Here is a 16131-nt window from a genome sequence, read left to right as displayed (position 1 = left end):
GGGCTCAGTGATGCCCAACTGACAGGAACAGCCACTGTATCCCAGTCTCTCATAATCATCTCTTTCATGCCAGCCCATTGTGTAGAGTTCCCACACCCAGTTCAGCAGCAGTGGTAGGAATGCATCCTCCCAGCAGCAGGATTGTGCTTCCTCTTCACCCAGAGCCCTGAGAACTCTGCTGCTATTACACAATTTGTGTTCCCTGTATGGGATTCTATCAGCCTACACAAAATGCTGGCTAAGAGCAAGTACAACCTGATGGATGACAGTCGGGATCTGTGAAACTCGGTTCACAATGAGGCGGCTTTCCAGCATTGGATCTAATTTGAGGAAAGGTGAGAGCTGTTACCAGTGGGCAGACAGTGTTTTCATCCATCCACACCTTATCAAATGCTGCTGCTGTACAAAACAGCTGACGGAGGCGTGACAACTATGGCTTCAGCTATCCAAAGCTTTAGCCAGCAGCACCTTTAGCGCAGCTAGCCAAAAAGAAACAGTGACTGATTCTTATTGGCTGCTGCTGGACTGGTTGATTGCCCGCAGTTGACTGCTATATCACAATCTGCACTTTGTCCACCATTGCCCTAACGTTTTCATTGACCAGATGACAGGGAAGATAAAATGGTCTATCGATATACTGTATGTTAATAATAGCAATACAGGTATAATCCTAATACTTTCATTACACTGTGAATCTACCTCAGCTACAGCCATTTATTTGTGTGCCCTTAATTTGATATATATGTTCTGGTGGAGCATTACTTCTTGAATTGTTGGAATATACTATCTATAGCAAAGAGCATTTTCAATCCAAACTTTATTGTCATCAATGATTCACAGTCAAAGAAACATTTGCATGTGCAATTAACAAATTCAGAAAAAGTATATGAACAACATCACCTAAAAACCTCCTCAAGTACAGTTTGCGCAATTTTGGAAAACACTTGCACTCAGTCAACTAGTTCGATATAATATTGTTTTCTGACATAATTTTGATCCACTGCTGAGGAATCTATGTGAATAAATATATCCAGTTGCTTGTACAGGTTGAGTATCCCATATCCAAATATTCCAAAATACGGAATATTCCGAAATACAGACTTTTTTGAGTGAGAGTGAGATAGTGAAACCTTTGTTTTTTGATGGCTCAATGTACACAAACTTTGTTTAATACACAAAGTTATTAAAATATTGTATTAAATGACCTTCAGGTTGTGTGTATAAGGTGTATATGAAACATAAATGAATTGTGTGAATGTAGACACACTTTGTTTAATACACAAAGTTATAAAAAATATTGGCTAAAATGACCTTCAGGCTGTGTGTATAAGGTGCATATGTAACACAAATGCATTCTGTGCTTAGAGTTAGGTCCCATCACCATGATATCTCATTATGGTATGCAATTATTCCAAAATACGGAATAATCCGATATCCAAAATACCTCTGGTCCCAAGCATTTTGGATAAGGGATACTCAACCTGTACTTGTATTTATATGTTCTGCCAAAACTGGACCATTATAGCTCCATTGTTTTTAGATCGTTTTTTTTTAGTTATTTATTGTGTGTTGTGTGTATTCTATTCTAGTACTGTATATTTAGGCTTACCATACTATCCCTTTTAAACTGCATGCTCATGAATTAAACAGGTTCTGTGGCTGATTAAAACCAGGTGAAATGCAGGCTTGAAGTCAACCAGCACAGGACCTGTGTACCGTAGTTCATGAGTGTCCCGGTGTTAAGGGATAGAATAGTAAGCCTATGGGGTATATTCAATAAGAGTCGGGTCCATTCCGATATGCAGTTGTCGGAATGGACCTGACAACCCCTATTCAAAGAGCGGCCAAATCCGACTGTCGGATTTGGCCGTTGCCTGTGTCTTGTCCTGCTGCTGCTGCCAGCGGCTGCCGGGTGCACTGACAGCAGCGGCGGAGGGAACAGTAAGCGGCGGCCGGCGGGGGGAACAGTTTGGTGGCTGGTGGGGGAGCTGAGATCGGCAGATGGAGCTGGCAGCGGGGGTGATGAATGCGGTGGCGGGGGATGCAATGCAGGGAAAGAGATGTATGGCTGGGGGATGGCCATCAAGATACCTCTCATCCCCGATCCCCGTAGCCCGCCACACCGCTCCAAGTCTCCTCACCTTCATCTGACTTGTTTTCAAGATGGTTTGAGTTTGTCGGAAAGGGGGCCAAATCCGACAGACAACAGCAGGCAGATTGGCTGGTATTCCGCCGATCCACCTGCTTTCCGACAGCATTCTGACAAGTCGGGTTTCCCCGACTTGTCGTAAAAAATGTGCCCATATTGAATAGGTCGGAACCCCTTCCGACTTATTCCAGTCGGAAAATGTTGTCTTTCCGACAAGACGGCAGTTTCCGACTCTTATTGAATACACCCCTATGTGTATTGAATAACATTAAAATTAGGTTGTCCCACTCCAGGGAGTTATTAAATTAAAAACGTAGCTTTTATCATTAGAAGTGTAAGATGATTTTACAATAAATGGTCAATACGACTAACTAATTTATGTGTGCAACTAGCATGGTGAGTGCTTCTTGAGCAATGCGTAGCTCAAGTATAAATTTCCTGATTGGTCTAGCTAGGTTTACCTACTGCAGACCAAGAAGGGTGTAGTATGTTAGATAGACTAAAATTAAGTCGACAGTGTCTAGGTCGACCACTATTGGTCGACAGTAAGTAGGTCGACAGGGTCTCTAGGTCGACATGTACTAGGTCGACATGAAAAAAGGTCAACATGAGTTTTTTTATGTTGTTTTCTTCGTAGCATGACCGGGAACCCCAAATAGTGCACCGTGTCCCCTCGCATGCTTCAGGCAAGGTGCCTCGCTCCACTACCACTGCGCTCGGCACAGATTACCATTTCCAATTGTAGTCCACGTGGATTGTAAAGTATGATAAAGTTAAAAAAAATGAAAAAAAAATGTGAAAAACTCATGTTGACCTTTTGTCATGTCGACCTAGTACATGTCGACCTAGAGTCCTTGTCGACCTGGAAACCATTTCGACCTACTTACTGTCGACCAATAGTGGTCGACCTTGACATTGTCGACCTAAGTCTTGTTGACCTAGAGACCGGATCCCGACCAAGAATGCTGGGTAGCCTACAGAGCATTTACACAGGAAGCCAAGCTAAATTCACTTCAAGCAGACAGCATGAACTTTAATATTTTAATCACAATAAAACTACAAGTATCTATAAAAACAACTGTTCCTTTAAATGCATACACCTGCCAAAAGAATACCTAGACATTATTTATACAGTTTTACCCACAGGGTAAGAGTTGGGTAAATTATCATCCTGCTCCTTTAACCAATACAAGCTGACTCCCTTATCTCTAAAATTGTTTCTGTCTGGTTATTTTACAATTAATATTGTTTCAGATGTATGTTACTGGTGTTTTTTAATCTGGGATTTACAGTATAAAGCTGAAACTGAGTTGTCTGCAATAGTGCCCCTAATTGTAGTTCTGCGTTCACTAAAAAATATTTAATTGGAACCACACAATGTGGGGGGAGGGGGGGACGCTAAGCACATACATTTAAACTTACAGTACATGTTATGCTGAATGTAATATAAGTAGAGATGAGCAAGTCCGGGGGGGGGGGGAACGCTAAGCACATACATTCAAACATACAGTACATGTTGTGCTGAATGTAATATAAGTGAAGATGAGCGAACTCCCCCAAACTTCACGATCTGAGAAGGAAACAGAGTCCGGCTTGAGACTTTCTGCCAGACTCTTAATCCAGAACGAGGCAAAATGCCATCATCCCACTGTCGGATTCTTGCAGGTTTTGGATTCCATATAAACAGCCATGCTTCGCCGCCATTTTTACTCTGGACTTGGACAGTGAGGAAGACAGACCTCTGTCTCTCTCTTCTGTGGGTGGTGGTGTTGGGTGGGGTCAGTGTGTGCTTTCTAGGTGTGCTGTTAGGGGTGCTGTCCTGTTACTGTGATGTCATGTGCAGTTAGGGGTGCTGCAGCTGTACATGGGTGTTGCTATCCTGGCTGTCACTGTGCTGTACAGGGGCACTGTCCTCCTTTATGCTGTGGAAAAACAGGGATGCTGTGAAAATACAGGGGTGCTGGCCCTGTGCTGTATGCTGTAAATATTCAGGGGTGCTGTGAAAATAAGTGTACATTGGCCCTGTCTTGTATGCTGTAAAATTACAGGGGTGTTGTTCAAATACAGGGGTGCTGGCCCGGTCCTATATGCTGTAAAAATTCAGGGGTGCTGTGAATATAAATGTACACTGTCCCTGTCTTGTATGCTGTGAAAATAAATATACACTGGCCCTGTCTTGTATGCTGTAAAATTACACGGGTGTTGTTAAAATACAGGGTTGATGACCCAGTCCTGTATGCTGTAAAAATTCAGGGGTGCTGTGAAAAAAAAGTACACTGTCCATGTCTTGTATGCTGTAAAATTTCAAGGGTGCTGTGAAAATAAATGTACACTGGCCTTGTCTTGTATGCTGAAAAATTACAGGAGTTTTGTTAAAATATAGGGGTGCTGGCCAGGTCCTGTATGCTGTAAAAATATAGGAGTGCTGTGAAAATAAATGTACACTGTCCCTGACTTGTATGCTGTAAAATTACAGGGGTGTTGTTCAAATACAGGGGTGCTGGCCCGGTCCTATATGCTGTAAAAATTCAGGGGTGCTGTGAATATAAATGTACACTGTCCCTGTCTTGTATGCTGTGAAAATAAATATACACTGGCCCTGTCTTGTATGCTGTAAAATTACACGGGTGTTGTTAAAATACAGGGTTGATGACCCAGTCCTGTATGCTGTAAAAATTCAGGGGTGCTGTGAAAAAAAAGTACACTGTCCATGTCTTGTATGCTGTAAAATTTCAAGGGTGCTGTGAAAATAAATGTACACTGGCCTTGTCTTGTATGCTGAAAAATTACAGGAGTTTTGTTAAAATATAGGGGTGCTGGCCAGGTCCTGTATGCTGTAAAAATATAGGAGTGCTGTGAAAATAAATGTACACTGTCCCTGACTTGTATGCTGTAAAAATTCAGGGGTGCTGTGAAAATAAATGTACACTGGCCCTATCTTGTATGCTGTAAAATTATGGGGGTGCTGACAAAATAAATGTACACTGGCCCTGTCCTGTATACTGTTAAAATACAAGAGTGCTGTGAAAATAAATGTACACTGGCCCTGTCCTGTATGCTGTAAAGATACAGGGGTACTGTGAAAAATAAATGTACACTGGCCCTGTCCTGTATGCTGTAAAAATATGGGGGTGGTGTGAAAATAAATGTACACTGGCCCTGTCCTGTATGCTGCAAAAATATGAGGGTGATGTGAAAATAAATGTACACGTGGCCCTGTCCTGTATGCTGTCCAAATACGGAGGTGCTGTTGTTAAAATAAAGAGGGACTCTTCTGTGTGCTGTAATAATAAAGGGGTGCTGTCCTATGAAATGGAGAACACAAATTTAGAGGAAAAAATAGTGAAAGATCAGGAACCATTTCCAGTTCCTAGTGCTAGTGCTAAAGCTGCTGCTGCCACCAGTCATGGCATTGACTATGCAATTCCATCAATGTCATCTGCTACGGCCAATGCCCAATGTCATAGAGGGCATGTAAAATCCAAGAAGCAAAAATTAAGAACCAAAAAAAAAAATGTATCTGATAAGAAATGTAAAATTGACAATATGCCATTCACGACATGAAGTGGCAAGGAACGGCTAAGGCCTTGGCCTATGTTCATGACTGGTGGTTCAGCTTCTCATGAGGATTGAAGTCCTCCTCCTTGTTGAAAAATATTTTTTTTTTAATTTGTTAAAGCACAGGAAAAAGCAACTATGCATTCAGAGATATCACAAATCCCCAAGGAGAGTCCAACTGTGTCCGCGGTTGTGATGTCTAGGCCTTATCTTTCCAAGACTGTATGGAAAGAGGATGCTCCTATCACCATTTGCACACCCCCTGCAAGTGCTGGGAGTAGCACCGCCAGTCCATTTGCTGATATTGAGATTGAGGATGTCATTGTAGTTGTACACCAGGATGAGGAGGATTTTGGTGTAGCTGGCGCTGAGGAGGAAGTTGATGATGAGGATTGCGATGGTGATGTGGTTTGTTTGAATAAGGTACCAGTGGAGACAGTTGTTGGCCATGGGATGAAAAAGCCCATTGTCCTGCCTAGGCAAAATACCAAAAAAGCCACCTCTTCGGTGTGGAATTATTTCTCCACAAATCCGGGCAACAGGTGTCAAGCTATCAGTTGCCTTTTTCAATCCATAATAAGTAGTGTAAGACCATTAACCACCTAGGAACATCCTCCCTTATACGTCACCTGAAGCGCATTCATCATAAGTCAGTGTCAAGTTCAGAAACTTTGGGTAATAGCGTAAGCAGTCCACTAACACCTAAATGATGTGAAGACAGTTGTTGGCCATGGGATGAAAAAGCCTATTGTCATGCCTGAGCAAAATATAAAAAAATACACCTCAACTTCCAGTTGGCGGACCTGGCACCTGGCCGCTTTTTAACAGAGCTCTCTGCTCCCCTGCAAAACACCTGCTGACACATGCTGTTAGCGCCGGGAGCGGCCCCCGCAAACACCTGGGTAGGTCAATGAGATAAGTGTGGGCAAGTGGACACAGGTCCCGGCTCCCCACTGCCCCTGTACTCACCAGAATCCGGGCGTTTGTGCAGACCCAGCAGCCACGGCCACCATTTTGTTTTTCCCGCTCCTCACTGCAGGGATCACCGGACCAGGCTCACAGAGCTGTGGGTGGCAGCTAAGAATTTTACAGCCAGGCAGCAGATGAAGTGGTGAGTGGGCTCCTGGGACCCTCTTGCCCTTACACCACCCGCAAGTGTGCTGTACCTGCAGTAAATATGTGCCTTGCCCCTGTCTGCTGTATTTAGTTTCCCTGCTCTCACAAACAGCACACTATCTCCGCTGAGGGCTGCATACACTTAATGGAAAGTAGGGATTTCACAGGGGTGTTGAATAGATGATTCAGGTCCCCTGACCCCATCAGTGACCGCTGCTGCATTGGAGTGGTGGGGGATGCAAGATGCAAGATACTGAGTGTTATTGCAACCTTTGATGAATAAAATCCTTCCACAGCATTTAAGAGCTTTTCATTGAAAGCACTCACTTTACGTCTCACAAAGGCTGGTGATTTATTTGGACATTCGTTGGAAAACTGATTACTGTTATTAATGACTTTGCCCTATAGATATCACGTCTTTTACTGTGTGTGGTTTCTCCCAGTGATTATATTTGCTCCTGCTGGGCAGGATTGTGAATTACCTACATTTCATAATTGACATTCACTGTTGGAATTAACTGTTCTACAAGAAACTTTTATTTCTCATTAACAACATATTCTGTCATTTATATCAGATGGAGAAGTTCATAGCAAAATCTCAAAGAGGTGAAAAAGGAGGGAAACACGAGCTACGATTACACAGGCGGCAAGCCCCCCTCTTTCCCCACAAGGTATGACATGCTACAGGGAATCACTGATCTGACTGCTTTCAGTGCTGCCTCAGTTGCAAAGGCTCAGGAGATATTGGATTTACTGTCTCCCCTGTTAGATAAAAAAAATGGCAGGGCTGAAAGATGCCATTGATTCTGCAGTCACGGAGCTCATGGAAGCAGAGCAATGTATATCCAATATGGAGGATGACCTGATTGCAGCAAAAGTTACTAATGCCTCTCAAGAAGCTTCACTGACTTCCGTCCAAGACAAGCTCGAGGATCATATGATTCGCAACCGTCGCAACAACCTCCACCTGATGGATCTGGTATCCACATGGATTCCTCAGGAGTTGGACTGTCTGACCACAACAGGCGCCATACTTGTTTAACAGGCACATCATACTGGCCCAGACTGCCAATTGGATCGCCGCAGACCCAGGGCGGTGATATTTAAGCTGCTGAACTACACTGACAAAATGCAATTGATGGATGCTTACAGAAAATCTCAGGGTCTGAATTATCAGGGAGACAGACTTCTCTTGTTTCAAGACTTCTCATCAGGTGGCGATGAAAAGAAGGAAGTTTTCACCCATCTGTAAATCTCTCTTTGACGCTGGAATCAGATTTGCCCTTCTTTACCCTGCAAAATTAAGAGTGCAAAATGGCGGCACACAATACTTCTTTGACTTTGTTTCACCTGCAAAATCATTCGTTGATTTTCTTCCCACTTTGTCGTCTACTCCACATGATGATGTAGATTGACTTCACGTATCACTTGCAAGTAGTACACCTCCTTTGATGATCAGTGTTGTCTACAAAGTGTACTATGTTGTTAGTTTTCTTAAGGTTTGGAAAAATTCTGTTGCGATCCTGTCACAACTTGGCTCAAGAGTTGTTTAGTTGGTACTGTTATTTCTTGTTATTGCTATGTTTTCTTACTAGATGCAAAACACCTCATTGCTTCTCCCCCCCCCCTCCCTTTTTGCCAAATTGGAGACATTTATAGCAATAATGAGGGGCCTTTATGGGTCTTGGTTTGGGTTAAAAAAAACTAAGAAAATGGTTAGGACTGCATTATGTCAATGTTATGTTGTGTTATTGAAAATGTTATTTGTGTTGTGTAGAGAATGCACATTTCTTTTCTCAGTGGTACCCCTGCAGGCTGGGAACAGGGGACCCATTGCAAAAGTGTATATGTCGCATTGTATATTTCCGAGACTAGGAATAGGTTAATATGGCTGTCTCTCAGGCTGCGTCAGTTAGTACTAGAGAACATATAAAGTTCTTAACTTGGAACATAGAAGGGCTTAACACACCTTTAAAAGATGGAAAATATTGCAACATCTTAAATGATTAAAGCCAGACATCGCAGTGTTACAAGAGACACACTGGTGGGACACGGACCCTAATACTTTGAAAGATATGTGGTTCACAGAATATGTGATGGCCTCCTATAGCACTAAATAATGTGGGGTGATTCTCCTTCTAAATAAAAACTTACACTACACGATAATAGATAAATTGTGTAAAACAGAAGGCCGATTTTTGTTTCTCAAAATATGTATTGAAGGGGAATTGTTTACATTAGCTACGCTTTATGCACAAAATGGCCCCAATAATGCCTTTTACACTGATTTCTATGTCAAATTGCGGGACTGGGTGACAGGACATTAATATTAGGTGTAGACTAATATTACTCTTAACCCACTCTTAGATAAGTCAAACAATGCCACCCGCACTACTCCACCGCCTGCCTTAGCATTACTGTTGTCGTCATTGGACCTTACTGATCCCTGGAGATTTCAGCACCCAGAAGACAGGAATTACACCTTTTACTCCCATCCCCACCACACCTCGACTAGAATCGATTATTGGCTTATACCCAACTCACTTTTAGGTAGAGTGCACAATTCTAGATAGAAAATATAGTCATCTCAGATCACGTGCTGACGTGGTTCACGTTGGCGCTTAATGCCCTCAGGATCTCTCTCTTATAATTGGAGATTTCCGTCTTACTTAGCTGATTCACAGGATTTAAATTTGTCTCTGGAACAGAACTTAATTACGTGGATGATAACAAATAACATACAGCGTATGGAAAACATACATTTATTTTGGGCTGCATCTAAGCCGGTGCATAGAGGCCATATAATTCTTATGTCACAGGAAAATGCAAAAAGCTGAATAGGAGATTACAGGAATTTAGCCTAGCTGTCTCGGACTCCTATTCCACAATGCTAAATAGTGATACCCCTGAAACCCGACGACTTTACGCAGATGCTAAATCATTGTACGGCTCTATATGTTCAGAAAAGGCTCAATACTCTTTAGACTAACAAAAACACTGTTACTTTAGATGGGGCAACAAAGCTGGCAAATTACTGCCATCTGTTGTTCAAAGTCAACTACCTCCTGTGACCATTATGAAACTTATCTCAGACATGGGACACTTGACTACTGCCCCTAACATTGCTAACTCCTTTTTGAAATATTACACTCACTTATATACGGCTCCCCCCGACAACCCACCCTTAGGCATTTATTTTCTTAGAAAGGCTGAGGCGCCGAAATTAACAGATGATGAAAAGGAAGCTTTGATAGATCCTATTACAGATCAGGAATTGCGCTCTGCCATTAGTCGCTTGGCTAATGGAAAGGGTCCGGGTCCTGATGGACTAGGCGCTGAGTACTACAAGATGTTATCCCCACATTAATTACTGCATTTATTGCAATTTTTCAATTCTATATTGTCGGGTGAAAATCTGCTATTAGGTTTTAATGAAGCTAAAATTATTATTTTACCAAAGCTGGGTAAAGATCCTACACTGGTCCAATCATATAGATCCATATCCTTGTTGAATCAGGATCTTAAATTATTGATGACCATTATGGCCACTACAGATAATACTACCAAATTTACTCCACCCCTCCCAAATTGGCTTCGTGAAGGGCCACTCGTCAGTACACAACATAAGACAGGTGGTAGCTTCATTGACTCAATCTCGGGCTATCCGATCAGGCAAATCTCTTTTCATCAGCTGTGACATGGATAATGCCTTTGACAGGGTATCTTGGGAACACCTTTTACGGGTCTTACATTTACAAAATTTTGGGATGAGATTTATTAGTCTGTTTTGTAAATTATACAATACCCCTACAGCTTTTCTTACTGTTAATGGCTTAAATACCTGCAATTTTATTCTGCATCGCGGAACCAGACAAGGTTGCATCGCGGAACCAGACAAGGTTGCTTTTAATTCGGTGCTAGATCCTTTAATTAGACATTTTTATCTACAAACCTCCTGGTGTGGCATAGTAGTAGGCACACACACTTTGAAGGTCTCTGCATACGCAGATGATCTACTGTATTGCTTTATTTTGCTAACCCCCAAGATGCATTTCCAGGCTTCTTATGTCTTCTTTATGATTTCAAGAATATATCAGGATTTTTTTATAAATAAAACAAAATCAAAAGCTATGGCATTGAACACAGGTGCATTAATGGGCTGGTCGGATGACTTTCCGTTTATGTGGGCAGACTCCTCTCTCCAATACCTGGGCCTCCACATACCGGTCAATCTGGCAGATTTATACATGGCTAATTACCCTGGAGTGATCTCTCGTATGCTGACAGATTTTCAGTCTTGACATTAATTGCCTTTGTCATACATTGGCAGATGTCACTTGGTCAAGATGATCTCATTTCCACGTCTATTATATTTTATACAAATGCTTCCTTTATTATTGAAAGAATCAGATCTGAGAGCAGTAAATAAGGCTATCAGTCACTTTATCTGGGCTGGGAAAAAACTTAGGATGTCTATGTTTAAATTATGTCAACCCACCATATTAGGTGGCATAAACTTGCCCTGTGTACAAAGTTATTGTTTAGCAGCAAATTACCGCTATGCAGTAGACTGGATTAATGTGACAAATAATTATGCAAATATTATTTTAGAACAGGCTTTTAGTCCAGACTGGCTCCTAATCACCTTGTTAGACATGAGACCCTGAAAATGTCCCACAATGATAGCTGACAACTTACTAATAACCATTACTTGCACAACTTACTCTGAAATGATTGGGTGTCTCACCAAATACCACTTTGTTCCTTCCAGTCATTCGTAATGATAAAATAGGGTTCTGCTCTTCCCACATTATACTCTTAAATACTGTAATACCTGGGATAAGAATGGCCTTCATTTGATTTTTCAAGTTCTCTATGAAAATTGTTTGACAATTCTACCCCTATCCCGATTGCAAGACAGATCCCCTACCTTACTTATTCCTTTATTTACTTATTTCTAAGTACCGAGCTATGTTTCTAGTGTTCTTTCTAAATTATCTGCCATTGACATATCGAATGGGTTGAACTCTATGGTTCGATGGTCTAATGATACTTTCCTTAGACAGCCCACAGACAGAACAAAAAAACTGAAATCAAGCGCTTTGTCACTCTAATCAGTATGCTGCCAGTAACATAGGGCTACTCACTCCTATTAGATTAAAAAATCAATCAAGAAACAAAGAAACTGGTGTTACAGCGCATAAAGATTAGAACTTAAGAAGAATTTATTAAAACACATAAAACATGTGTATAATATACAATTTGTACCACCGGCCGGCCAACGTACTGATTCAATACTGTATTTATAAACAGACTAGATACAACATGTAACATGACATAATACTCTGTGTCCACTTGTAATTTTTAGCAACACATGCTGTGATAGTTAAAATGTAACTTTTCTGATGTTTACTGAAGCTAAATAGCACACAGAGTTCTCCCTTGTATAACTATAGAACAGTCACTTTTGGGAAAAAGAAGGACTTTTTTCTTCACAATAAATGAGAGCTTAGGAGCTGTTTAGCTGTCCCATTTGGATAGCCAGAAATCCGTTGATAAAGTGATAGGTACGGCAAAATGGACTGTAGATTTTCCCAATATCCCTCTTAAATCGATACTAGCTGCCTTTACTCGTCTTAATGAAATTTTGGTGTCAGCCTCCTATATGGAGATGCAATACAAGTTGCTACACAGAGCATGCTGCACAACGACATGGAGGATCCTCATAGGTACATCCACTGACTCAAATTGTTTCAAATGTGCAACACCTAATGCGGATCTATATCGTTGTATGTGGAGTTGCACGGAAGTAAATAAATTCTGGTGGATGGTCAGTAATTATATAAAGGACACGTACGGTATTACCGTTATGCCTACTCCGGAATGGGCACTGTGGGACATATGAACATTACCAGTTGGAAACAGACCACCTATGGGACAGAGGTTTTTGCTAGCTAAATTAGCAGCGGTGGTAAGGAAAACCATATTATCCCAATAGGTCTCTTCTGATAATTTGACTTTAGCTTTGTTTTTACCTTGAGTTTCTCATTTATTTCACATGGACTGTATCGAAATGTCCCTTAATAAAGAAAAACGTGCAGATAACTTTTTTGCTGTATGGCTGCCCCATATAAAAACTTTATCCCCTTCTATTCAGAATACTTTAAGGGGAGCTGTGTCATTAACTTCATGGTACAATCGTGAAGTGCATACAACTGGAAATCGACTAACTTTCTCTGTATTATGATTATGTCCTCGTATCACCTCAGCATATAATTACTGATACTTCTGTATTATGATGTATTTGTATTATGGCCCTCATTCCGAGTTGTTCGCTCGGTAATTTTCTTCGCATCGCAGCGATTTTCCGCTAATTGCGCATGCGCAATGTTCGCACTGCGACTGCGCAAAGTAAATTTGCTAAGAAGTTTGGTATTTTACTCATGGCATTACAGGGTTTTTTCTTCGTTTTGGTGATCGGAGTGTGATTGACAGGAAGTGGGTGTTTCTGGGTGGAAACTGCCCGTTTTATGGGTGTGTGTGAAAAAACGCTGCCGTTTCTGGGAAAAACGCGGGAGTGGCTGGAGAAACGGGGGAGTGTCTGGGCGAACGCTGGGTGTGTTTGTGACGTCAAACCAGGAACGAAACTGACTGAACTGATCGCAGTGGCAGAGTAAGTATCGAGCTACTCAGAAACTGCTTAGAAATTTCTATTCGCAATTTTGAGAATCTTTCGTTCGCAATTTTGCTAAGCTAAGATTCACTCCCAGTAGGCGGCGGCTTAGCGTGTGCAATGCTGCTAAAAGCAGCTTGCGAGCGAACAACTCGGAATGAGGGCCCATGTTGCTGAGACATAAATTCATATGTTCTCAAGTGTATATTCTGTGTATGACAGAAACACTTGACAAAGGAATGTGCTTCTCTCTGATAATTTTTATTATTATTTCCACAATTTATATGTATATGTATTACATTTATACATGCAGTTCTTCAATAAACTATTGTTGGAAAAAAAATCCACCTCTTCGGTGTGAAATAATTTCCCTGTGAGGATGAGGATGTAAACACTGAAGGGGGAAGGAATCGAAGGATGAGGAGAGATTAATTGCTTCTTTTTTGCAATCATTTCAGCCACAGTCGTGTGGCAGACCCTGTCTCTGAAATAATTGGTTTATGCATGTCCTGTTTTTGCAACATAAGGGTGGGAGGGAGGGCCCAAGGACAATTCCACCTTGCACGTATTTTCTTTGTCTGCTCCATCATTCCAGGGGTGCTGCCCTATATGGGGTGCTGCCCCTCTGCCCTATCAGTCCAGGGGTGCTGCCCCACTGCCGGATTAGTCCAGGGGTGCTGTTGCCTCTCTGCTGTGCTGTGTAATTCTCCAGGTGTGCTTCTTATGTTGTATAAGTCTAGGGGTGCTGCCTATCTGCTGTATAAGTCCAGAGGCGCTGCAGTATAATTCCAGGGGTGCTGCTGTACTTGATCCTACATTTAAATTAAAGCCTAGAGCAGAATATTAAACAATCTTCAACGTCACAACTAGATTTGTGAAAACATATAGACACAAAGTTGAAAATGGAAATTGCAATTTCAACGAAGTTTTTTCCACATTTGTGGCCAAAGTCAGTCAGACTCAAAAGAGACAGAATTATAATCCAATGCAACTGCCAAACACACCTATGTCTATATGTCTGCCATATAATTCCAGGGGTGCCCTGTCTGAATCTTCTCATCTATAACTTCTAGTGTGCACTGTGTACCCAGCATTAGAGTTTCTGGTCAATTATTTCTTGTTAGGGACTCACTCAAATGAAAGGCTCCAATTAGTCAATGTTAAGTTTGATTTATTATTAATGTTCCACATTTTGGGATTATTTAGAAGATGCACATTTGTTGTACAGGGATCTTTTCTTAAGGGGTGCGTAGGGTTATTGCAAGACATTCCAGTGTTAGAAGAACAGAGTTTCAGTGATCTTGCATTGCATCAGCTTTCTATTGTACTGCAGCACTAGCTGGTTCAGGAGATCCTGCGAGTCACAAACAGTTACTGAATAAGGCCCAGTATGGAGTTTCATGGTGGCTTACAGCCAGGAAGATGCCTGGCTTGCTAGGCTGAAGAATGCTGTTGGCACAGAGGTTTGCATTGCTCCCTCGCACAGTCCTACTTATAGTTTGGAAATGAGTTTTGACTGTAGAGTGGCAAGCTCCGCTAGGGCAGGGACTTAATAACAAAAACATTCACTGCACAGTCCTGCTTAGTACTTTACCGAACCCACCCGAACTCAACTTGCCCCATCCGGGGCTGCTGTGGGGGCTCAGGAGGGGCTGCTAAAACAAAGGGGCGGCTATATTTAAAAATAAAACATGAATAAAATAAACAAGACACACAGGTATGCTCAAATCCATGTAACTGGGACAGGCAGGTATGCTCACATGCATTTATCTGGAAGCTGTGAAAAATGAAAATAAGGCATTTGCCACAAAATATGTAAATAAAAATGCAATAAAAAAATGGAAAAAAAGAAACCCACAAGATTTTCACAAAATAAGTCTCCAGACTTCGTGGAGGGAAAAATATCCAATCTTGATCCTGTGGTATACAGAAGTTTAGTTGCAACCCAGCATTAAATCCAAGATTATTGTAATCCCTGAAAATGGAGAAGGGGGTACATATTTGGAGGCTTTGGCACCTAGTTTTTCAGTTTGTCCAGTGGTAATTATATAATTGCTTTGTTAAAGTCCTTTCCGTTCCACACCAATATAGGAGTGGAGGTGAAAGCCTGTGTGTTGTTCCTAATTGCATGTGACTCTCTAATTTTTAATCACCTTCTTGACACTGTTCTCTTCCTCTTGCCTCTTCTCATAATGTGAAAAGTCATCAAAGAAGGAGGTGGTATGTTTGTAGCTAGCTATGATTCAGAGAACTTGGCGAGCTTTTTCCAGGGGGGCCACCTGTCGCTGAAATGATGGGTTTATTAAACTGTACATGTCCTGTTTAAACAACTTAAGGGTGGATGGGAGGGCCCAAGGACAATTCCATCTTGCACCTCTGTTTTTCTTTGCATTATGTGCTTTTTGGGGCCTAGTTTTTAAAACTGCTATCCTGTCTGCCACTGAAGTTCTACTCCTAGATGTGCCAGGTGTTTGTGCCACCCACTTGTGTCGCTTAGCTTAGTCATCCAACTACCTCGGTTCAACCTTTTCGCCTAAAAACAATAATGTGAGGTGTGAGGTGTTCAGAATAGACTGGAAATAAGTGGAAATTAATGTTATTGAGGTTAATAATACTGTAGGATCAAAAATACCCC

Source organism: Pseudophryne corroboree, chromosome 1 (genome assembly GCF_028390025.1).
Source record: "Pseudophryne corroboree isolate aPseCor3 chromosome 1, aPseCor3.hap2, whole genome shotgun sequence".
In the NCBI taxonomy this organism is placed as follows: Eukaryota; Metazoa; Chordata; class Amphibia; order Anura; family Myobatrachidae; genus Pseudophryne; species Pseudophryne corroboree.
The sequence above is the reverse complement of the archived record's forward strand: the minus strand, read 5'-3'. Positions refer to the sequence as shown.